This window comes from Thalassophryne amazonica, chromosome 8, assembly GCF_902500255.1.
Source record: "Thalassophryne amazonica chromosome 8, fThaAma1.1, whole genome shotgun sequence".
NCBI classification, from domain to species: Eukaryota; Metazoa; Chordata; class Actinopteri; order Batrachoidiformes; family Batrachoididae; genus Thalassophryne; species Thalassophryne amazonica.
Window position 1 is genome coordinate 1,311,598 of NC_047110.1, and position 14,203 is coordinate 1,325,800.

Genomic DNA, 14,203 nt, shown 5'->3' on the forward strand with positions numbered 1-14,203 from the left:
TGTGGGCAGGCCTTGAGTGAGGAGTACTCCACCCCGCCCGTCGGAATCTCTTTGTCTGAATAGCCGCTGCGGACGGCGCGCGTTGCTTTATCAAATTTTTTCTGGACCTGTGAGGAATATCCGAGTGGACACTATTTGAGAAATTAAGCTGGTTTTCGGTGAAAAGTTTAACGGCTGATGAGAGATTATGGGGTGTTTCTGTTGGTGTAAGGACTTCCCACAGAGCGGGACGTCGCGCAGCGCTTCCAGGCGCCATCGTCGACCTGTTTTGACCTGAAAACATCCTAATTTAAGGCTTAATTCACCCAGGATGTTGTGAGAGAACAGAGAAGATTCAGAAGAGGCCGGCATGAGGACTTTATGTGGACATTCCACTGTTTAAGGACATTTTGTAATGAAAGATGTGCGCGCAAATTCACCGAGTCGTTTCCGTGACGACTCGGCAAATCTGTGTGCGCCGCGACAGGAAAAACACCTCCGTGTTGAAAACCATTTGTAAAATTCAGGCGGCTTTTGATGGCTTTCAACAAGTGAGTAACTGAGAAATTGTTTAACAGCTTGGGCATGTTCCAACTTGTCCGTTAAGGTTTCCAATGGAGGTGTTTTTCCTGCCGTGACCCCCCGCGGTCGGGTCCAGCCCGACACGCGACTCTGCCCGCACGTTCTTTCATTACAAAATGTCCGTTAACAATGGAATGTCCGAATAAACTCCTCATGCCGACTTCTTCTGAAAGTTCTCTGTTCTCTGACGACTTCCTGGATCAACAGAGCCTGAAATGTGGAATTTTTCAACTTGAAACGGTGAGACGCTGCCGCCTCGAAGCGCAGATCGCCGTCAGGCGCCGTGGGCCGTCCTTAAAGCAACACTACCAGACCAAAATCTCTCATCAGCCCTTAAAATTTTTACCGAAAACCAGCTGAATTTATCAAATGGTGTCCACTCAGTTGTGCCTTACAGTTTTGAAATAATTTTGATCAAACAAAGCAGCAGTCTCTGAGCCATTCCTAAACAATGAAAAAATCAAGAGGGTGGACGACTCCTCACTCAAAGACTGCCCACAGGCAAATGACGTAACCGACAGGCGTGATAAAACTCTCGCATGCCCACGAGGGTTCAAGCATGTCTGATGTAATCACACGTGATTCAAATCCATATGGTTTTTGAAAAAAATAATAAGGTCGGATACTTTTCTAATAGACCTCGTATAACGAGTTGGAGTAATGTAAATATTTTATTGTGACCGAAAAGTACAGGATAAGAAAATGAGTCAAGTCAAGTCTGGGAGCATGCGCTTTGCTGCATCCTTAACACCACATCACTGCCTTGGATCCTGGATGGCAACCACTGAGGCAGACATTCTCTAAAATAACCATCTATCTCCAGGTACTGGGGTCCTCGACTCTCAGGCACCTGCACATTGAATCATGCACAGAGAAACAGGCCACGTAGCCAGAAGGTTGAAGCTTACGCTCCCTCACAATGCAAGTCATCCTCCTCATCTCAGTCTCACTAAATAACCACACCTTTAAACAAAGTAATTCCGGTGGGATCCAAGGATCCTCCAAAGAGTGCCAAAGACATCCAGTCATTGCTTTATGTCACTGTTTAGTAGCCAAGTCTCACAACCATACAGCACAAGAAGCTCCAGGACCCTCAAGACTCTGACTTTTGTTCTCCTGTAAAGATATTGGCCAAATATTTCTGTCCACTGACCTCGTGACTCCATAAGCTCTCCCAGACACCTCTTGATCTCAAAGTCCAAAGACCCAAAGACATGAATGTCACTGATGAGATCAGTGAATGTCTCTACAAGTTCAACTCTTTCACCACATACAGAAGCACTTCTGATGGCAGAGTCAAGGAAGTCAGCAAAAGCCTGGATCTTAGTCTTGAACTAGGATAAGCTCAAACCCCGACACTCTGATTCCTCACTCAACTTCTTAAGTGCTGCAACCAGACAATCAGTTAATTACTCAAAGATCACAGCATCATCCACAAAGTCAAGGTCATAAGATGTTTCCTCACCAACAAAAACACCTAAGTCACTGGTTTCCACAAGCTGATCCAACACCCAGTCCAAGCAGGCACTGAACAGTGTAGGAGACTGTATAAACTCAGTACATATGAGCGAGTGAACAGACAACCTGGACCAGATTTCAGCACCTTCTTCTTTGATCTCAACTCTGAGAACATGGATTTGTCTTTACACATCTTCTGTTGGGTTTGTGTTTTTTAATTGGAAAGAATTAGAGATCCTCTCAAAGATAAATGTGTCATGCTCTGTGGTTGCTCGTCTCTTCTGCCATGTTTTATGTTAGTATTTATTTGGTGATTATGTCTTCTGTGTGCCTTCCCTGTCTCTTGGTGCTGGGTGATGGACGTGGCACAGTCTTGACCACACCCACTTCTGGATCCTTCGGCACAGGTGTTTCCTATCAGCAGCTCATCACCTAGGTGTATACAACCCCTGGCAATAATTATGGAATCACCGGCCTCGGAGGATGTTGATTCAGTTGTTTAATTTTGTAGAAAAAAAGCAATGAGATTTATAAAGATGACTGCCTGAAGAGAACATGTACATTTCCACAGTCATTGATGATATGGGGCTGCATGTCAGGTAAAGGCACTGGGGAGATGGCTGTCATTACATCATCAATAAATGCACAAGTTTACGTTGATATTTTGGACACTTTTCTTATCCCATCAATTGAAAGGATGTTTGGGGATGATGAAATCATTTTTCAAGATGATAATGCATCTTGCCATCGAGCAAAAACTGTGAAAACATTCCTTGCAAAAAGACACATAGGGTCAATGTCATGGCCTGCAAATAGTCCGGATCTTAATCCAATTGAAACTTTTTGGTGGAAGTTGAAGAAAATGGTCCATGACAAGGCTCCAACCTGGAAAGCTGATCTGGCAACAGCAATCAGAGAAAGTTGGAGCCAGATTGATGAAGAGTACTGTTTGTCACTCATTAAGTCCATGCCTCAGAGACTGCAAGCCGTTATAAAAGCCAGAGGTGGTGCAACAAAATACTAGTGATGTGTTGGAGCGTTCTTTTGTTTTTCATGATTCCATCATTTTTTCCTCGGAATTGAGTGATTCCATATTTTTTTCCCTCTGCTTGGTCTAAAAAAGTAACCATTACTGACTGCCACAATTTTTGATTTCTTATAGTGTTTCTTAAAGCCAGAAAGTTGCCATTTGAAATGACTTTAGTTTTGTGTCATGTCTGTGATCTGCTTTTTTTCTACAAAATTAAACAACTGAATGAACATCCTCCGAGGCCGGTGATTCCATCATTATTGCCAGGGGTTGTATAAGTCTCACTGGTTGCACTAGTTATTCGCTCAATCGGTGCGCCTTGTGCCCTCGCTTCTGGCTCTGAGTTGTGTGTATCTTCCAAGTCCTGTTTCCACGTTGTGTATCTGACCACCTGCCTGTTTGTACCAACCACGCTTTTGCCTGATGATCCTGTGTTGTTTGCTTGTTTTGGACTGCCTTATTGTGTACCGAACCCTACTGAGTTTCTCAGTAAACGCCTTTCTCAATCAGAGCTATTGTGTCGAGTCCTGCACTTGTGTCCAACCCTTCCTGTCTGACGCTCCTGATAAAATGAGCTGTTTCAAGAAGTGTGGGGACAATATATACAACAAGAACAGCAAGGTAAGAGCTTGTTTAATGACCGGAGGAGGTTAATTACACTCTTTGCACAGTTGTGGTCATATAACCTTCAAAACTGGAGGAGCAGCTTAACTTGTGTCTTTACTCAAAGTTACCCTTTATTCACTGTGTTTTATGTGTATAGTTTGTGTATCTATGGAGACAAATGTGTGTAATTTTGTATTTGTATTTTGACTTTTTTATAAAAAATCTGAAATCCAATTATGTTAATTTAAAAATACATACATGTTATTACACAAAATGGAATGGATGGATGTTTTTCATAAAAGGAAATTTCAAATCCAAGAAACACCCAAACCTCTGTAAGCTGTGAGTCATCACTCAGCTGCACTCAAAAATAAATACATTTTAAAAAGACCATCAGACATTTTTTCCATCACCTCAAAGGTTTGATTTTGTCACTTTAGCAGCTTTTCCATCTTCCTGTCTGACCTGTTTGTGGATTTGCTGAGACTCATGTAGGACACTGTGGCCTCTCATCAGCCCGCAAACAAAAGCCAGTTTTCTTTTCCTATGACAGTGACACAAGACACTGTTAGCGGATCCACACCGCCGTCTGTATTCGTGTGTTCGACTGTGTTCGTCCCCCTCAGGGCAAAAACAAAGGAAGAGGCAGGAAATGAGTCTCCATGTTTAATTGTCACACTGATTTAATGAGCTGACAGATAATAAATCCGAAACAAACACTTTAGACGCTTCCTGACCCGAATCCCCGTCAGCGACATCCAGAGCGGACCTCCTTTATCAGCATGGACCCTGTTATTGTGAAGATGATTAAAGGACAAATCATGGAGTCCCCAGTGTCTGTAGCAGGAGATGTTTCATATCTGAGGACACTCTAAATATCATCCAGAGGTTCTAGGCTGTCGAGGGAGCTGAGAAGGTGTGATGGACCTGACAGTGAACAAGGACGTGCTTGTTAGAGGAATCTGTGATCACATCATTTGTGGTCTAGTAACTCTTGGCCTGCTCACAAAGGAATCAAAGCACTTTGTTCCCTCATCCTGCTGCAGTGATGGTGGAAGGTGGTTCAGTTCTGACTGAATCCTCTGCTGTACTCTCACATTGGACCGGCTACTTTGAGTGGCTGAATAAGGCTGATCCTCCTGCTGAGCCGTTGGTCATCTTCAGCACCAGGGTTCTTGTGGCTGATTATAGAGTCAACAGCAAACCACTAAATGTTGGAGAGATAGCAGAGCCTGTGAAACAGGTAAAGCTCCAGGGATTTGCAGCCATGGAGCCAAACTCCTCCAGGAAGGTGGAGATGCTGTCCTCCTGACAGACAGGAATCATTCCAACAGACTGGAACAAAAAACTTTAGTTACAATCCGGAAAGGAAAGGGTGATCACCTGGATTACAACCACTACAGGGGTATCACACTGCTCTCTTGCAAGGATTGTTGTTGATAGTATTCAGTTCCACACACGGTGCATCTGGAAAGTATTCACAGCGCTGCACTTTTCCCACATTTGGATTTGTTACAGCCTAATTACAAAATTTTTGTCCCCTCAAAATTCTACTCATAATACCCCATAATGACAACATGCAAAGATTTTTCTTTTTGCAATTTCTGCTAATTTATTAACAATAAAAACCTAATAAATCACATGTCCATAAGTATTCACAGCCTTTGCTCAAAACTTTGTTGATGCACCTTTGGCAGCAATTCCAGCCTCAAGTCTTCTTGAATATGATGCCACAAGCTTGGTGCACCTATCTTTGGGCAGTTTGGTCCATTCCTCTTTGTAGCACCTCTCAAGCTCCATCAGACATTTTGGTCTAGGGACAACACCCTCGTGGGGGGCTCAGGGGGTAAAACCCCCCGAAGCAGAAGCTTTTTGGGGATTTCGAGGGGTAAAAAGCTACATAAATTTCATTTGAAAGCCAAAATGCATCATTTTAGGAAATACATTTTTATATACAAATAGTCCTTGCTTGGGATTGGATCAGTTGCCATAAGAACCATCCAGGAAGAACCAAGATAACATTAATGCAAACTTTATACCTGCCTGTCGGTTGCAAATGATGCAACCGACAGGCGTGAAAAAACTCACGCATGTGCACGAAGGTTCAAGCTTGGCTAATGCAAGCGCACATGATTCAAATCCATATAGTTTTTGCAAAAAATAAAAAGGTCAGATAGTTTTCTAACAGACCTCGTATTTAGCGGTACTAATATTTGCGTTTACATTATGAATATGTACGTATATGTACGTTATGTATTAAAATAGCGGTATTTAATTTGGCGACCTTGTTTAACTCGTGAAATTCGCATAATAAATCCCACACGAATATTTGCACCTTTACAGTATTTGCAACAGGAAGGAGAAGCTCCCTTTATTTCTCAGCTTATACATACAAACATGTTTTTACAAACCAGACAAGTGTAATTGTGTGTCTACGTGGGTATTTACAAGCCTACTAATCTGTTTGATATCCGAGGAGGATAGGGACCAGGGAGCAAAAATTCTCAACCCCCATGGGAAAAGTTTATCTAGCAGTTTCCCCTTTCATCACTTAAGGGATTATTCTGGCAGAGGAAATTGAAACTTGAGGCTGTGTGATAATAGCTGTGTAATAGTTAGTGCTTGTTGCTTATTATCAATGAAAAGAAAATAGATAACATTGATATCCAGATCAGAAAACAATCAGCAGAATTCTCGGCGGGGGTTCACCCCCTCTATATACGGGCATGGGTCTGGGCTCTGGCTGGACCACTCAAGGACCTTCACAGAGTTGCCCTGGAGACACTCCTTTGATATCCTGGCTGTGTGTTTAGGGTCATTGTCCTGCTGAAAGATGAACCACTGCTTTGGAGCAGGTTTTCATCCAGGATGTTTCTGTACGTAAAGTCATCCATGGAGAAATTGGGGAAACCAGAAGAAATGGTCCAGACTGTCTGTGATTGGACAGTTCAGTCTGTTTATGTTTACTGATCAAAATGTGGACAAAGAGCCTCGTATCATCATGTGAAAGAAAGAAATTTAAAGTTCCAGAATCCAGATCAAAGCAAATCATTTAACAGGCTCCGAATGCCACCACATCCATTGACCTTGGACAAGGTCCTTAATCCCAAAGGTGCTGGTGGTGCACAGGTATGACATCTGTGTGTGTGTGTGTGTGTGTGTGTGTGTGTGTGTGTGTGTGTGTGTGAATATGGGTGACTTTGTGAGGGGGGGGTGACTGTGTGTGTGTGGGTGTGTGTGGGTGACTGTGTGTGTGGGGGGGGTGAATGTGGGTGACTGTGTGTGGGGGGGTGAATGTGGGTGACTGTGTGTGTGTGTGTGGGGGGGGGTGACTGTGTGTGTGTGTGGGTGGGGGGTGACTGTGTGTGTGGGGGGGTGAATGTGGGTGACTGTGTGTGTGTGTGTGGGGTGACTGTGTGTGTGGGGGGTGAATGTGGATGACTGTGTGTGTGGGGGGGGGTGACTGTGTGTGACTGTGTGTGTGGGGGGGGGTGAATGTGGGTGACTGTGTGTGTGGGGGGGTGGGTGAATGTGGGTGACTTTGTGGGGAGTGAATGTGGGTGACTGTGTGTGTGGGTGTGTGGGTGACTGTGTGTGTGTGGGTGGGTGAATGTGGGTGACTGTGTGTGTGTGTGTGTGTGTGTGGGTGAATGTGGGTGACTGTGTATGTGTGTGTGGGTGACTGTGTGTGGGGGGGGTGAATGTGGGTGACTGTGTGTGTGTGGGTGGGTGAATGTGGGTGACTGTGTGTGTGTGTGTGTGTGGGTGACTGTGTGTGGGGGGTGAATGTGGGTGACTGTGTGTGTGCTTGGGGGATGAATGTGGGTGACTGTGTGTGTGTGGGTGGGTGACTGTGTGTGTGGGTGGGGGGGTGAATGTGGGTGACTGTGTGTGTGTGTGGGTGGGTGAATGTGGGTGACTGTGTGTGGCGGGGTGGGTGAATGTGGGTGACTGTGTGTGTGTGGGTGACTGTGGGTGACTGTGTGTGTGTGGGGGGTGAATGTGGGTGACTGTGTGTGTGTGGGGGGTGAATGTGGGTGACTGTGTGTGGCGGGGTGGGGAATGTGGGTGACTGTGTGTGTGTGGGGTGACTGTGGGTGACTTGTGTGTGTGTGGTGTGGGGGTGAATGGGGTTGACTGTGTGTGTGTGTGGGGGAGCGGTGAATGTAGGTGACTGTGTGTGGGTGTTGGTGGGGTGAATGTGGGTGACTGTGTGTGTGTTGGTGGAGTGAATGTGGGTGACTGTGTGTGGTGAATGTGGGTGACTGTGTATGTGTTTGGGTGACTGTGTGTGTGTGTTGGTGGGGTGAATGTGGGTGACTGTGTGTGTGTTGGCGGGGTGAATGTGGGTGACTGTGTGTGTGTTGGTGGAGTGAATGTGGGTGACTGTGTGTGTTGGTGGGGTGAATGTGGGTGACTGTGTGTATGTGTGTGTGTGACTGTGTGTGGGTGAATGTGGGTGACTGTGTGTGTGTGTGGGTGAATGTGGGGGACTGTGTGTGTGTGTGTTGGTGGGGTGAATGTGGGTGACTGTGTGTGTTGGTGGGGTGAATGTGGGTGACTGTGTGTGTGTTGGTGGGGTGAATGGGGGTGACTGTGTGTGTGTGGGTGGTGGGTGAATGTGGGTGACTGTGTGTGTGTGGGTGTGAGTGTGGGTGACTGTGTGTGTGGGTGTGTGTGTGGGTGGGTGAATGTGGGTGACTGTGTGTGTGTGGGTGGGTGAATGTGGGTGACTGTGTGTGTGTGTGGGGGGGGTGACTGTGTGTGTGGGGGGGGTGAATGTGGGTGACTGTGTGTGGGGGTGACTGTGTGTGTGTGTGGGGGGTGACTGTGTGTGTGTGGGGGTGAATGTGGGTGACTGTGTGTGGGGGTGACTGTGTGTTTGTGGGGGGTGGGTGACTGTGTGTGTGTGTGTGTGTGTGTGTGTGTGTGTGTGTGTGTGTGTGTGTGTGTGTGGGTGACTGTGTGTGTGTGGGGGGGTGGGTGAATGTGGTTGACTTTGTGGTGGGTGAATGTGGGTGACAGTGTGTGTGGGTGTGTGTCTGTGTGTGACTGTGTGTGTGTGTGGGGGGTGAATGTGGGTGACTGTGTGTGTGTGTGTGTGTGTGTGTGTGTGTGTGTGTGTGTGTGTGTGTGTGTGTGACTGTGTGTGTGGGGGGGGTGAATGTGGGTGACTGTGTGTGTGTGTGTGTGTGTGGGTGACTGTGTGTGTGGGGGGTGAATGTGGGTGACTGTGTGTGTGTGGGGGGGATGAATGTGGGTGACTGTGTGTGTCTGTGTGGGTGACTGTGTGTGGGGGGTGAATGTGGGTGACTGTGTGTGTGGGGGGTGAATGTGGGTGACTGTGTGTGTGTGGGGGGGGGATGAATGTGGGTGACTGTGTGTGTCTGTGTGGGTGACTGTGTGTGTGTGGTGGGTGAATATGGGTGACTGTGTGTGTGTGTGTGGGTGACTATGTGTGGGGGGGTGAATGTGGGTGACTGTGTGTGTGGGGGGGTGAATGTGGGTGACTGTGTGTGTGTGGGGGGGGATGAATGTGGGTGACTGTGTGTGTGTGGGTGGGTGACTGTGTGTGTGGGGTGGGGTGGTGAATGTGGGTGACTGTGTGTGTGTGGGTGGGTGAATGTGGGTGACTGTGTGGTGTGTGTGGGTGACTGTGTGTGGGGGGGTGAATGTGGGTGACTGTGTGTGTGTGGGGGGGGGATGAATGTGGGTGACTGTGTGTGTGTGGGTGGGTGACTGTGTGTGTGGGTGGGGGGGGTGAATGTGGGTGACTGTGTGTGTGTGGGTGGGTGAATGTGGGTGACTGTGTGTGTGTGGGTGACTGTGGGTGACTGTGTGTGTGGGTGACTGTGTGTGTGTGGGGGGGGGTGAATGTGGGTGACTGTGTGTGTGTGTGGGGGGGTGAATGTGTGTGTGAATGTGGGTGACTGTGTGTGTGTGTGGGGGGGGTGAATGTGGGTGACTGTGTGTGTGTGTGTGTGTGTGTGTGTGAATGTGGGTGACTGTGTGTGTGTGTGTTGGTGGGGTGAATGTGGGTGACTGTGTGTGTGTGTGGGGGGGTGAATGTGAGTGACTGTGTGTGTGTGTGTGTGTGTGAATGTGGGTGACTGTGTGTGTGTGTGTTGGTGGGGTGAATGTGGGTGACTGTGTGTGTGTTGGTGGAGTGAATGTGGGTGACTGTGTGTGTGTGTGAATGTGGGTGACTGTGTGTATGTGTGTGGGTGACTGTGTGTGTGTGTGTGTTGGTGGGGTGAATGTGGGTGACTGTGTGTGTGTTGGCGGGGTGAATGTGGGTGACTGTGTGTGTGTGTGTGGGTGACTGTGTGTGGGGGGGGTGGGTGAATGTGGGTGACTGTGTGTGTGTGGGTGACTGTGTGTGTGGGGGGGTGGGTGAATGTAGGTGACTGTGTGTGTGTGGGGGGGTGAATGTGGGTGACTGTGTGTGTGGGGGGGGTGAATGTGGGTGACTGTGTGTGTGGGGGTGAATGTGGGTGACTGTGTGTGTGGGGGTGAATGTGGGTGACTATGTGTGTGGGGGAGTGAATGTGGGTGACTATGTGTGTGGGTTACCGTTTGTGGGTGACTGTGTGTTTGTGACCGTGTGTGTGGGTTACCGTTTGTGGGTGACTGTGTGTGTGGGTGACCATGTGTTGTAAAGCCCTTTGAGTTTCTGATTCAGATGGAAAAGTGTGACACACAGTTACACCGCAGTTCTGCCTTGTGTCCTGGATGGCAACCACCCAGTTAGTTCCCAATCCATCCCCATGTCTCACAAGTAAACAGCTGACCACATGATACCTGTTCACTGTGATTGGCTGTCGCCATGTTGTGTTGCTCAGCATTTGCATAATATTGACTTCTAGTCTATTTTGGCTCCCCTCACTGGTGGCCTCCTCCCACTCTGATTGAAAGTGAACGGCAGGTTGTCGTCACGGCAGGTTGTCGTTTTGTCTCTGTCTCTTGGTGTCAAATGCGACTGTGACAAGTGAAATGTGGGCGTGTCCTTAGCCTACTCCAGCTGCTGGGATCCTCAACCTGGAGTCACCTGCGTGCTGGATCATGTTGGCATTTCTTTACCATCAGTCTCCAGAGGTCTCTGCTCATTTGACAAATGTCACATCCGGATCCTCTGAACTGACCTCCTCCCAATGGCATCCAGTCATAAAATACCTTCTGTCTCCAAACACCTCTGCCCACTGACCTCACGACTCCACAAGCTTTTTCTAGGTATCTCCTGATGTCGAAGGTCAAGGAGCCAAGAGACGCAGGTGTCACCCTCAAAATGTCTCTACAAGTTCAACATTTTCACAGCAAACAGACACAGCTGACGGCTGCGTCCAGGACGTCACCCCGAGGACAAATCCCACAGCAAGAAACCACAGACTCACTGATGTGGAACATGTGTTTATTGATACGAACTCTCAAACTCTACAGTCACTCATTTTCTCACAACTAAAATGATACACGTGAAGAGTTCATGGTGCACGTTAAAGACGTCATAAAGACGTCATCCTCAGAGAGTCGGAACAGCAGTCTCATGCTTCATATCAGATGCCTGACTTCCCCGTCATGCTCTGGACTCTTTGCTTTGTGTTTTGTTTTGCCATGTTTAGTTTAGGTTCTAGTTTTGTTCTGCCTCATTTATGTTTTGATTTTTTTGTCTGAGTGTGATTTCTCTTTCTGGGTTTTTCCTGCTTGGGCTTTGTCTGTCTCTATCTCTTGTCCATCTCTCTTGGTGTTTGGTGGTGGGTGTCACACTCTGTTTGGGCCACACCCTGTTCTGGATCTTTCCACACACCTGTTTCTAATCTGCAGCTCATCACCTGGGTGTATTTAAGCTCCACTGGTTGCACGAGTTCCCTGCAAAAGATTGTTGCGCCTTGTGCCTTCCCTTCCAGGTCTGTGTTCTATGTTTCGAAGTGCGGCTACCACATTATGTTTCGACCACCTGCCTGTTTGTACCAACCACGCCTTATGCCTGATGTTTTGGATTTGTTTGCTCATCTTTGACTGCCTCGCTGTGTACCGGACCCCACTGAATCCTTCAGTAAACGTTTTTACTAACCAGAGCTACTGTGTTGAGTCCTGCAATTGTGTTCAGACATTTCTGTCAAACCTAATAGAACGATCTGGCCAACCAAGGACACAGCGGACTCAAGTGCATTCCAGCTAGCGGTACGCCACCATAGCCGCCAGCTAGCACAACAAGAGGGCCATCTTACTGCACTAAGCTCCGGTATGAGCGACCTCGCTAAGCGGCAAGATGCCTTCATGACTTCCGTGAGTTCCCAGATCAAGCAACTTCTTGCTAGTTTCTCATCATGCCTCCACTGACTCTGCACCCACCTCAACCAGTCAACAACTTCTGGGGTTGAGTGCAGCCCCACTGGCATCTGCAGCTGTGCCTATATTCTGCAATCAGCTGTCACAACCAGAGCGATTCTCTGGGGAAACCGGAGACGCCAAGCCTTTTCTCACTCAATGTGAACTGCATTTTGAGTTAATGTCAGCAATGTTTCTGTCCTACCAGACGAAGATAAGATAACTCACCTGACCGGCCAGGCAGCAGCATGGGCGTTGGCAGAGTGGAGCAGGCAGTCACCATCATACAGCTTGTTCCAGGCTTTCAAGACCACGCTTCTGCAAGTATTCAAGCACACATCACCAGGGCCCAAGGCAACCCATTCATGATGCGGCTGAAACAAGGCAGCAGACAAGTTACCGACTTTGCCATTGACTTCCTCATCCTGGCTTCAACGAGCGAGTGGAACCCGTCCACGCTCCAGGATGTGTTCTTCCAGGACCTGTCCGAGCAAATCCAGAACCAGCTCATCGCCATTGATCTCTCCAAAGATCTGGAGGACCTCATTGCTCTTGCCATCCGCACTGACTGCGGTTTGGTGGACCAACGTCAACGGGACACTCGCCTTCCAGCTCAGCATTCTACTTCGCCTCCTGCTCGACCCACCATTCCGTCTCATCTTGGCTCCAGCTCTCCTCGTAATTCCTTGGAGGAACCCATGCAGCTGAGTCACACTCGGTTGTCTATGGAGGAACGGCAGTGCCATAAAGACCAGGGTCTGTGTTTTTACTGTGGGCAGGCAGGTCATGGATTGCCAGTCCATGGGTGCTCCTGTGCGATCTAAACCAGTACTATGGGTGAATCAAAGCTCCATTTCTTCTGAAACTCCTCAGAACGTAATCTCTGTTGAATTCATCTCTAGGTATTCTTCTTGTTCCGCTCCAGTATTTATTGACTTGGGCTCTGATGCTAATCTGTTACTATCTTCTCTTGCCAGGTCCCTGCACCTTAAATTATATTGTCTCTCATGCTCTCTGGTGGTGCGTGCTGTGGATGGCCATGAGCTCAGTCAAATCAAAACTGTGCACAGTCAGTTCAGCTAATAATTGCAGAGAATCATTGCGAGACAATACGTTTTCATGTATTTGATAAGATGACTCATTCGGCAATCTTGGGGAACCCCTGGTTAAAGAAACATAGCCCACAGTTTGACTGGTCTAAGGGACAAATTAGGTCTTGGGGACTCGTCTGGTCATTGTTTAATCAAGTCCGCTGATACTGATACCTACTCCTTCCTGACACCACCCGACAGTTCATGGTCAAGGTTGATGCTTCCAACATAGGCGTTGGAGCAATCTTGTTGCAAATTGCCCCTGCCGACAACAAGTTACACCCTTGTGCTTATCTGTCAACGAAATTAACTAATGCAGAATGTAATTCTAACATCGATGACCGGGAACTGCTGGCGGTCAAAGTGGCCTTGGAGGAGTGGCGCCATTGGTTGGAGGGGACACAAGTGCCATTCTTAATGTAAACCGATCACAAAAATGTGGAATACCTGCGCACAGCTAAACGGTTAAATTCTAGGCCATCTGGGCTATTTTCTTTAACTGTTTCAAGTTTGTACTTTGGTATCGTCCCGGCTCCAAAAATGGCAAACCGGATGCACTCTCCTGACAGGGAGACACTTCTATTGTTCCATCTGAGCCTAGTACAATCCTTCCCACTTCCTGTTTCATTTCTGCCATCACCTGGGACAACTGGGAGGTGATGGTCTAGTGGTTAAGGTGTTGGGCTTGAGACCAGAAGAGCCTTGGTTCAAATCCCTGCCTAACTGGAAAATCGCTAAGGGCCCTTGGGCAAAGTCTTTAATCCCCTATTGCTCCCGGTGTGTAGTGAGCGCCTTGTATGGCAGCACCCTGACATCGGGGTGAATGTGAGGCATAATTGTAAAGCGCTTTGAGCGTCTGATGCAGATGGAAAAGTGCTATATAAAAGCAGTCCATTTACCATTTATAACTGAGACTAAAGTTCGTTCCGCCACTCGTGACATTCCCGTCCCTCCTGGGTGTCCTAAAGGGAAACTACCTGATTCACTAAGAGGGGAAGTCATATGCTGGGGACATGATAGCCGGTTTTCCTGCCACCCAGTCATCAAAAAAACCATGCAGATCATCCAGGAGAGGTTTTGGTGGCTTCGCTTGTTTTCCAATATTACCGATTACATTAAGGCTTGCCAAACT